At 39.9% G+C, this 11,503-nt stretch overlaps 1 non-coding gene across 1 annotated transcript; it reads right to left on the reverse strand.

The window, feature by feature from the left end:
• Positions 1-7,621: 7,621 nt before the first annotated feature.
• Positions 7,622-7,730, reverse strand: LOC113917412. Its single transcript, XR_003518227.1, has one exon. It is a non-coding gene; the product is annotated as a U6 spliceosomal RNA (small nuclear RNA).
• Between the last annotated feature and the right edge of the window lie 3,773 nt (positions 7,731-11,503).

The raw sequence follows: 11,503 nt of genomic DNA on the forward strand, positions 1-11,503 counted from the left end.
GGCTCTGTGTAAAGGATGGAGCAATAGGGTCAAGGATGCTTTAAAGAAATACAGATAAGATTTGTTGGGGCCAAAACTATGGCACAGTGGTGATATACTTAAGAGGATTGATTCTAGAGATACAGAGAAGGTAGACTACCATAGTGGTTAAAGTTGTGGGCTTTAAAGAAAAAGACATCTTGCATCCAACCTCAGCTCTGCTACTTGCTAGTCATGTGATTTGAGTTAAGTTCCTAAGCCTTTCTGAGCCTTGGTTCCCTCATTTATAAAACAGAAGCTATAAAAAATAGAATCTAGCTCATAAAGTTATCATGAGGATTTGTTCATTAATTCAAAAATAATCGTTCAGTACCTACTATGTGCTAAGTTCTATTCTAGGTACTGAGGATATAGCAGTAAACAAAACAGACAAAACTCTGCCTTCATGTATCTTATATAAATTATTTATAAAAATATAAATATATATAGTATATATAAAATCCTAAGTTGGTAAGGAGACAAATATATCAGGAGAGAAAAAAAGATAGATGGAAGAGTATATAAGAAGGGGAGAGGGGTTGAGATTTCAAGGGTGGTCAGAAAAGTCCCCATGAAAAAAACATACACACTTCCCATAGCATAGCTACATATCATTGCCCACTTCTATAGAAGCATAGTTCTGGTTTTATTAATATCTATCTGTGTGCTGCCAACAGGTTATAATAAATTGTCATCAGTGAAAAAGAAAGTCCCCATGGATAAGGAAACATTAGAGAAAAGACTTAAAGGAAGAGACTGACGAAGAATATATCTAGGGTGGGGAGCAATCAAGGCAAAAGGAATATCAGTGCAAGGCAGGGATGTGCCTAGCAGGTTTGAGAAACATCAAGGATGCCAACATGGCTGGAGCAGAGTGAAGATAAGGGTGAATGATTAAGAAAGGAAGTCAGAGGGTGCCTGGGTGGCTCAGTTGGTTAAGCAACTGCCTTTGGCTCAGGTCATGATCCTGGAGTCCCAGGATCGAGTCCCACATCGGGCTCCCTGCTCAGCGGGGAGTCTGCTTCTCCCCCTGACCCTCCCCCCTCTCATTCTCTCTCTATCTCATTCTCTCTCTCAAATAAATAAATAAATAAAATATTTAAAAAAAAAGAAAGGAAGTCAGAGAGGTTATAGTATCCTATATCAAGTGAGGTCTTGTAGGCCATTGTAAAGACTTTGCCTTTTACACTGAATGAGATGGAAAGATACTGGAGTTTTGAGTAGAGGAAGAACATGGTATGGCTTAGGTTTAAAAAAATTATTTGGACTACTGTGGGAAAAATAGGTCACAGATAACAAGAGCAGAAAGCAGTAAAATAAATATGATATTATTGTAACAATCCAGATACGATAATGGCTTGGGTCAGAGAGTTAGCATGATGAGGAGATGAGGGTTTGGGGGGAGAAGTGGTAAGAAGTGGTCAGATCTGCATATATTTTGAAGATAGGGCCTGGAGCACCTGGGTGGCTCAGTTGTTAAGCATCTGCCTTTGGCTCAGGTCATGATCCCAGGTTCCTGGGATCGAGCCCCGCATCGGGTTCCCTGCTCAGCGGAAAGCCTGCTTTTCCCTCTCCCACTCTCCCTGCTTGTGTTCCCTCTCTTGCTGTGTGTCTCTCTCTGTCAAATAAATAAATAACAATAAAAAAATAATAAATAAATATTTAAAGGTAGGGCCCAATAGATTTGCTAAAGGTTTAACTGTAAGGTATGAGAGGAAGAAAAGTGTCAAGGATGATGCCAGGTTTTTGCCTGAGCAACTGGAATGATTGAGTGAGATAGGGAAAACTGTGGAAGAAACCAATTTGGGAAGAACATCAGGAATTTTGTCTTGCATTAAGTTTGAGATACTTTTTCAACATCCAAGCTGAAATGTCAAGAATGAAATTGGAATAAGAGTCTGGAGTTCATGGGGGAAATCTGAGTTGGAGATATAAATTTGGGTGTCAGTAGCATATGGGGGCATTTAAAGCCATGAGACTGGGTAAGACCATCTGTACAATGGTAAGACCATCTGTACATCTGTACAGTGTCTGTAGATCCAAGAAGTCCAACTGCAGCCACTCCAATGTTAGAGTTCAAGGAAATGAAGTGAAACTAGCAAAAGAGAAGGAACTGAGAAGGAGAAACCAACAGTGAGCTTGGAGTAAAACGAGGAAAAGTGTGGTGTCTGTCCTGGAGCCAAGTAAAGACAAGTGTTTCAGGAAGAAATGAGGAAGGAAGGAGGGAGTTAGCAAATGTATCAGATCTAATCATAGGGCCAGTCAGATGAGAACTGAGAATACCTCCAGATTTATCAACATGGAGGTCTTTGGTGACCTTGGTAAAAACAGTTTCAGTTAGGAAAGGGGGTGAAACCTGATTAAAGTGGACTCTAGAGAGAATGAAAAGATAGGACCTGAAATCAAGGAACATAGATACTTCTTTAGAGATATTGGCTGAAATGAAGAGCAGAGAGAGAAACAGTGTGGTAGCTAGAAGGGAATATGGAGTCAAGAGAGGTTTCTTTTTCTTTTTTTTTTTTTAAAGATTTTATTTATTTATTTGACAGAGAGAGACACAGTGAGAGAGGGAACACAAGCAGTGGGAGTGAGAGAAGGAGAAGCAGGCTTCCTGTGGAGCATGGAGCCCAATGCGGGGCTCGATCCCAGGACCCTGGGATCATGACCTGAGCCGAAGGCAGACACTTAATGACTGAGCCATACAGGCACTCCAAGATTTCTTTTTTTAAGATGAGAGATACCATAGCACTTTTATTTTTATTTTTTATTTTTTATTTTTTAAAGATTTTGTTTATTTATTTAATTGACAGAGAGAGAGAGAGAGAGGGAACACAAGCAGGGGGAGTGGGAGAGGGAGAAGCAGGCTTCCCTCTGAGCAGGGAGCCTGATGCAGAGCTCTATCCCAGCATCCTGGGATCATGACCTGAGCCGAAGGCAGATGCTTAACCGACTGAGCCACCCAGGTGCTCCAGCACTTTTATTTTTAGATTTATTTATTTATTTGAGAGAGAAAGAGAGAGAGAGAATGTGTGTGTGCACACGTGTGTGCTTGTTCAGGGTGGGAGGAGGGGCAAAGGGAGAGAGAAAATCTCAAGCGGACTCTCCATAGCCCACTGAGCCCAGAATCCACTAGAGGGCTTCATCTCACAACCCAGAGATCATGACCTGAGCCAAAATCAGGAGTTGGATGTTTAACTGACTGAGACACCCAGGCACCCCACCATAGCACTTTTTTAAGCTGTGGGATGATACTTTGGGAAGGGAAATACAGATGATATAGACAAGAGAGAGAATTGCTGGAGCATAGGGGCAAGGATTGGCTTTCAGAGTACCACTGAGGTGTAATTATCCATGCAGGCATGGATGATGCAGATGGGTGGATTATCTACGGAGAGAGAAAAAAAAGAGGTGCTGGAAGTTTGAAGAAAAAATATGAAATAATCATTTAGGGAAAGCGGATGGACTTTTAACATAAAATGATTACCAGATAGCACTAAAGGCTTACTTGAGGTTAGTGGTAATGAATTTGAAGAGTCCAGTTGACAGTGTTGAGGGTTTTTCTTCAACCACGTTCCAAAAGGTAGAGTAGATGGAGAGTTAGATTGTCCAGGGTAGGGGTTTTGTGAGGCAGAATAACAAAGCAAGAAGAGTAAAATGGAAGAAGACATATCAAGGGAATGATTTTAACATTGGACCTTGGAATTTAAGTGGGTAAGAAGGAAAGTGAGGGCATAAGATGGGTAAGGAATGGTCAAGAGGTGTTGGGATCACTGGCCCAGGGGCTATTAGAGAACTGTTGGAATTGGGATGTTGGAAGGAGTGAGCTGGAAAGACTGGAGTGGTAGAAAGGTAAGAAAGATTATTGGTAGATTACTAATAAATGGAAACAATCCCCCCCCAAAAATAGGAGTATTAAGACCCAATCCATGTCCTCAAAGTGCTCATTATGTAGTACAAAAGATAAGGCAGAAATGAATGCTCAAGATAAGTATATGCAGTGCCTGTAAGAACCAAAAGGAATCTTCAAGTAAATGTGAGGGTCAGATCAAGGAAAGCATCCAAAGAAGGTGTCATTTGAGGTGAACCTCAAAATGGAGCAAGTGCAAAGTATAACCTGATATACCACAGCACTTAAACCATTGCAGGGAGTGTTCAGAAAATAGTGGTTGGAGCATGGAATGGGAACTATGGCAGGACATGAGACTAGAGAATGGGCTGGGGCCAGGTTAGGCGATCTTGAAATGCAAAGCTAGTGCGTGAGCATTTTTCTGTAGTCAATAGTGAGATTAGGGGCTCTTCTGCATAATTGAGCCCACTTATTAGCATGATAAGAAGTCATATTGGTTTCTGTGTTTTGATTAGTCTAAAGTTGCTTTCTTCTCCATTATGTTATTTAGAGTTTTGTGTTTCACTAGGGTGTTCTGATTGTCCTTCTAAGATCATCTCCAGGCTACTGCACTGATACTGTTAATTTCTTTCCAGTGTCCTGACACACGCCCGTTCACTTTTTATCCAACTTCATCTTCCAGCTTCAACCTTCATCCCTCAGTGTTGGTAGGAAAGTCTAACATGTTACCCCTTAGGGCCCTGCCAGAAAGGGGTGGGAAATAGGTTGGCTGTGATCAGAACTAACCTGTCCAGAGCATTAGGACCAGGTAAAGTGGACAAGAGTTGAAGGTGAAGAGTCATATCCTCCCAGGATAGAGAAAGACACAAGGGGCACAGTCTCACAACGGAGGTCACAGTTTTTTCGGGAACTCAGTATCAGTGCCGATGATGGGGTCAGTCCCCTTTGCAGACTGTATTTATGATGTCATTAGAAAGTGTTAGAAATTCTGTCTTCATAGACTAACCAGGTAAATGTTGAAACCATTACCTTCCCTACCACATTATTGTGGCTTTGGTCAAGTCCCTTCCCTCCTCTGGACCCAAGATCCTGTCTATAAAATGAGAAGTCTAGATTCATCCTTCTCTAGGGCTGCTTCTAGCTCTGACATGCTCTAATCTTTCTGTTGCCTTTTATTCTGTATTAAACTCATAACATGTGCCAGGCATGTTTCTAAGCATGAGACCCTCTTTCTCATCCCTTCTGTCCTCACCCCAAGCCCCTGTTATGAATTATGTTGGGATTTTCTGGTTTAAAACATTTGGAAAAAGTGGTATGTTAGGAGGTTTATTTCATACAACACATTTGAGAGAACATCCCATAAAGGGCTTTGTTTTGTTCCAGCAGCCGAGACAGTAAAACCACCAGAACGACATGTAACATCATTTTGTACTGCCCTCAAGTGGTGACCCAAATGTCTTCCTGGTTGCAGTTTAAGGAATAAACTATTTTCAGAGGAGCCGGAGGTGAGTGTATTTGACCAAATCTCTTATCTTACAAAGGATGGGCTGAGGCTCATCATTGTTCTCATGAGCGCACAAATCTGTTCTAGTTTCTCCTCTCTTTAACAACCTATTTTATAACCTTGACTCCCTCTCCAGTCCTATTTCTCTGCTCCCTTTCACAGACATTTCTCAAAAGAGTTATCTGCATTCTGTTTCTATTTCCTCATCTCCAATTTATTTTTAAGCTTTTTACTTCAAAATAATTTCAAACTTTCAGAAGAGTTGTAAGAATCTTACATATAATTCCTATATGCTCTTTACCCCAATGCATCAGAACTTTATATTTTGCCACAATCTCTTTATCTGTGTGTATGCATACGTGTATGAATGCATGCACATATACCATTTTTTCCTAAACCATTTGATTTGGAGTATTTACTCCTAATATCCTAAATATTTGAGTGGGTATCTGCTAAGAACAAGGACATTCTCTTATATACCTGCATTCCTCCCCCCACTCCCAGTATGATGATCAAATTTAGGAAATTTAACATTGATAAAATCCTTATATTTAGTCCATATTCAAAGTTCCACTTATTGGCCTGATACTGTCCTATTTAGTAGTTTTTCCTCTGATCCAGTGCCTGATCCCTAATCATGCATTGCATTTAATTGTCATGACCCTTTAGTCTCCTTTAATCTGGAAGAGTTCTGCAGTCTTTTATTGTTATTCATGATATTGACGTTTTTGAAAAGTACAGGCCAGTGTTTTGTAGAATTTCCCTCTATTTGTTTTTTTCCCATGTTTTCTTATAATTCAATTTCTTTTCTTTTTTTTTTTTTGAGGGAGCAGGCATACTACCCATGGGATATTATGTCCTCAATGCATATGATGAGAAAAAACATGGTGTCACTTGGTCCCATTATTGATGGTGTTCACTTTGATCAGTTGGTTAAGGTGGCATCTGTTAGTTTTTTTCACTGTAAAGTTATCATTTTTTCCTATGTAAATAATGAGTAATCTTTGGAAAGGTATTTTGAGACTGTATAAATATCTTGTTCCTTCTCAAGCTTGTGCTGAAAGTTTTCAACATTCACTGATAATTGATAATCTCTACTACTCCTATGTCTTCAAATGCTGATCATGCTAATGACTTCTAAATTCATATCTTTATGTCAGACCTCTCTTCTGGGCTCCAAACTTACAACCAACTGCCTGATAGATATCTCCTTGGATCTCACTGACATCTTAACATGTCTAAAATAGAACTGCTAATCAATGTCTGAATTAATTATTCTAATGGCTGCAAAATGGTGATTTTATAACTCCATTATTCCACTTCCATTTTTTTAGTTGGCATTCTGTAAACAATATCTTTCCCTTTTCTCTTATTTAATTATATATTTATTATCATTAGTATAGATTCATAGATTCTTATTTTATTTAATAGGTTATACTCCATTACTGTCATTATTCATTTTAATGTTCAACTTGTCCCAGATTTGGCCAGTAAGAGTCCCTTCATACTGGTTCCTGTGTCCTTTTGACACACACCCATCTTTTTTTTTTTAAGCACTTTTCTTGCTTTCTGGTATAACATGATATTCCGGGTTCATCTTGTACTTTTCCTGTCTAGCCTTGAAAATTATCCATCTCTCCAAAGAGCTCCCCTTTTAGTGGGCAATGGTATTTAGAAACCAAGATCTGGGCACCAGATATGCTCATTGTTACCGGGGTGTAATTGCTTTTAGGCCCTCTAGGTAAACAGAGCCACAAGGAAAAATGGCAACTTAATATAGTTCAACTATTTTTAATCATGAATTCATTACTAGTACACTCTAATTCTAATTCAGCACCACAGGGTTCTTTCTCCTATTCCTTATTTGCATCTCCCTTTTCCCACAGTGAGAACTCTGACTCCCAATAGCATCATTGTCTTTTTTTCCTTTGCTCAGTGTTATGATACATACAAAATAGTTTCAGAATTGCTACATTCATGTAACTTAAAAAAAAATCTGTTAAATTGGGTTCAAGATTTGTTTGCAGTTTTGTTTTGTTTTTAGACCAAAGGTACATATACAAAATACTGTGTTCAAAAGTTATTTGGATTAGTTGTTATTTTCCTTCAGAATATTTATATTACTTATTTATATACAGTTAGGTTTATTTGTTTTCTATTTATACTCAGTTTTAGGATCCCTTTCATTCTTGTAGATTCAATTTTTTTTTGAATATGTAAAAGTTAACATTGTCCAAAAGTCAAATCCATATGAAAACATGGAATGCTTCACGAATTTGTGTGTCATCTATATGTAGGAGTCATGCCAGTTTTGTCTGTATTGTTTTAATTTTAGTATATGTGCTGTCAAAGTAAGAACACCTCCAATTCATTTTCAGCCTATTTGATGCTTACTTAGCACTTACACACACACACACACACACACACACACACGCACACACACTTCACTGAAATTGTTCTTGTCAAGGTCATCAGTGACTATTTTTTCTATCCTTATCTTATTTGACCTTTCCACTCTGAGCTGACCTCTCCAATTTTCTTGAAACACTCAACTCTCTTGATTTTGATTCCATGCTTTTCTGGTTTTACTCTCTCTTCACAGGCCCTTCTTCATTCTCGCTGTTTGTTCAGCCACCCTAAAATGTGTTGCTCCTTGGGATAGTTCCTGGCTCCCTTTACTTCTCTCTGTATCCTTTCTTCCTAGATGATCTGAACTACTTCTGTGTCTTCAAATGCTGATACCCACAAGGGAGTCTTTGAATGCTGATTATGCTAATGACTTCTAAATTCATATCTTCATCCCAGACCTCTCTTCTGGGCTCCAAACCTACAACCAACTGCCTGATTGATAGCTCCTTGGATCTCACTGACATCTTAAGTTTAACAGGTCTAAAATAGAACTCCTAATTTCTCTGCCAAACCTGCTTCCTCCAAGCTCCTCCTTCTCAGTAAATGTCACCTCCTTCCACCTGGTTGCTCTAGCTAGAAACTTAGGAGTCAGTCTTGATTCCTCTATTTTCCTCAATCACAATGTCCAATCCACCTGCAAAGTATGAATATTTTACCTCTAAAAACATGTCAAATTAGTCCATTTCTCTCTGTCTCCACTACTACCACTTCACTCATCATCTCTTCCCTAGGCTATTCATCAACCTCATAACTGGCTCCCCTTTTATCCCTCCCACATTCATTCTCTATACAGTAGGTACCATGACCTTTTTGAAAACAAAATAATAATACAAGCTTACATTTATTGGGTGTTTATTATGTGCCAGGAACTGCTACAAGCACTTTATATGTATTTAATCTTCACAATGACCCTATGAGGTAAAACCCAATTCTACCACTAATTTTATAGAAAAGGAAACTGGGGCACAGAGAGATTAAGTAATGCGCCCAAGGCCACACAGCTGGTAAATGGTAGAATGTAGGTTTAAACCCAGAGTGACTCTTTAGCCTTCAAGCTTATCTACACACGCTATTGGATCATGTTACTCAGCCTCAAATACTTTCATGGCTTCTCACTGGGGCTCACTGGGACTAACTTCACTGGAACTAAATTCCCAACTCCATACATAGGCCTGCTAGGCTCTGGGACATGCCTCCTGCTTACCCCTCCAAACTCAACTCACGCTGTTCCCTTTCCTTCACTTTCCTTCAGCAGCCTGGCTTGCTTCGTTTTGTTTTGTTTTCTGTTTCTCAGCTTCCTTGAATGTGATAAGCCCTTTCCTGCCAGTCAGCATTACTTATCCTCCACCTCAAATACTCTTCTCCCTGGATCCCTCTCATTCTTTAGGTCTTGCTTTAATGATCTGTTCTGACAGAACTTCCCTTATGGTGCTATTTCTTAAGTGGCTCCCTTCCTGGTATGTTCTATCTCAGCTTCACATTTGTTTTCTTTTTAGCCCTTAAAACAATTTCTAATTACTTGTTTGCTTACTTGTTTTGTCTCTCTTCCCCACTAAAATTAAGTACAAAGAAGGCAGAGGCTGTGTCTTGGTCATTTTTGTGTTTTCAGAGCCTAACACGGTGCCTTGTTCATAGGAGGAACTCTAGAAACATTTGTTGAATAAACATATATTATTGTTTTCTACTTCATAGCTTCTGCTTACTCATAATTTCTGCTTCTTCATCACTTTGGTTTGTCACAGCCTAGATGCCATCTCCTCTCACATGGACCCCTACTCAACCTCATGACCTCTCTCTTTGCATCCCTTTGGTCATAGTTTCTATTGCTACTAATTGCCTCAATCACCTCATATTTCCCAACTCAAATGCCTGAGAGAGAAATATTGATTTGTCCAACTCATTTTCTAGGAGGCAGACCACATTTGTAGGTCATTGACAAGCTCGTGGGTTCCTTGCCTTTGGGTCAGATTCCCAGTTCTGGTCTAAACAGTTGTGTGGGGCAGGGTGTGGGAAGGGGGGGACGTCCTGCACAGGGCTGCCTTTCGGCAGGCCTGAGGATTTAGCAGGCATGATGATTGATATTTGAGCACAAGCGGCAGCCCCAGCAGCAGCGGTGCCAATAGTTAATCAGGACTCACTTAAGGGTCCAGTTCCCCAATAGTTGTTCTCTAGTAGGCAGGGCGCAGGTTATCTTGAGTCCCGTTTACTTTCCCTCTGAGAATAATAAACACAAATTGAAAGCCCTCACATTTACAGCCCACATATTTACATTTCTAAGACTAAAAAGAGTGTTTGCATCCATGTGCATGCGTAAGTCCAGCAACCCTGTGAGGCAAAGAATATTGTCTTTATTTTATAAATAAGGAAACTGAAGCTCAGTTTCCTTGCCCAAAGTCAGATACATACTAAATAAGAGGTAGCACCAAATTCCAGGTTCTAGACTCCCATGCCTGGGCTCCTTTCACTCTATCTCGCTGCTTCATTTGAATGTCTCGTCAAATGTTCTAAAGAAGCTTGATAATGATTGAAGATTCCTCTAAAATAGCACTATAGGTGGCCTCCACGGGCTCTGGGTTCCCCATACACTTATCAAGCACCAAAGGATTTACAGAACACCTACCATGTGCCAGGCTCTCTGCTTTACAAATACTATCTCAGTTCAACATCACAATACTTACTTGAGGTAGATATTCTAATCCCCACTGAAGAAACTGAGATTTAAGAGATTAGGTCACTGTTCCAAGTTTGAGACCTAGTATATGGTCCTGCTGGGATCCTAATTTAGATCTTTCTGACTCCAAAGCCCATCTTCCTTCCATTACACTAGACTGTCTCCTTTCTTCTCAACTGTGTCACCTTGGTCAAGTTACTTAATTTATATGACCTTCTATTTCCCTGTCAGTAAAATGGGGATATTAGTACCTAATTCACGGGATTATTATACGTTTCTGAGCAATCATGTATAGAAGAGCCTAGTCCAGTAAACATATTAGGTATACACTTTCCGTCTAGGGTGAATCGAAATCTTCACATGTGAAAAAAATTAGAATTATCAACTTCAGCGGTGCCTGGGTGGCTCAGTCGTTAAGCGTCTGCCTTCAGCTCTGGTCATGATCCCAGGCTCCTGGGATCGAGCCCCACATCGGGCTCCCTGCTCAGGGGGAAGCCTGCTTCTCCCTCTCCTACTCCCCCTGCTTGTGTTCCCTCTCTTGCTATGTCTCTCTCTGTCAAATAAATAAATAAAATCTTAAAAAAAAAAAGAATTATCAACTTCAGTTGCCTATAATAAACAGGATCTCTTGTGAGACTATATTCTGCTGGCAAGTATTCCTGGCCTAAATTCTGAAGACATGGGACCTTGAGGGAAACAACAGTTATTCTCTAAGAAAACAGAGCAATTCAATGTATTTCAGAGATGAGAAAGAACCTGCATTCAACCTAGCCATGATGTAGCAGAATGGAAATTGATAAGTGCTCAAGAAAGAGATTTGAGTATGTGTCTCACAAGTTTAAGACTTAGTCTCTAAGGCCAGGGCATTTTACATATAATCTTATCTAATCCTACCACAACTTTAAGAGGTAGATCTTCTTGTGACATCCATTTTTCAGGCTCAGAGAGTTTACGTGATCTGCCTAAGGCCACACAACTAATTTGGGGCAGAGAAAGAACCAGAGCCCAGTTTGGCTCTATTGCACCAAACTTTCAGCTGTCTACTAGCAAGTTA

The sequence above is a fragment of the Zalophus californianus genome, chromosome 4, assembly GCF_009762305.2.
Source record: "Zalophus californianus isolate mZalCal1 chromosome 4, mZalCal1.pri.v2, whole genome shotgun sequence".
Taxonomy (NCBI): Eukaryota; Metazoa; Chordata; class Mammalia; order Carnivora; family Otariidae; genus Zalophus; species Zalophus californianus.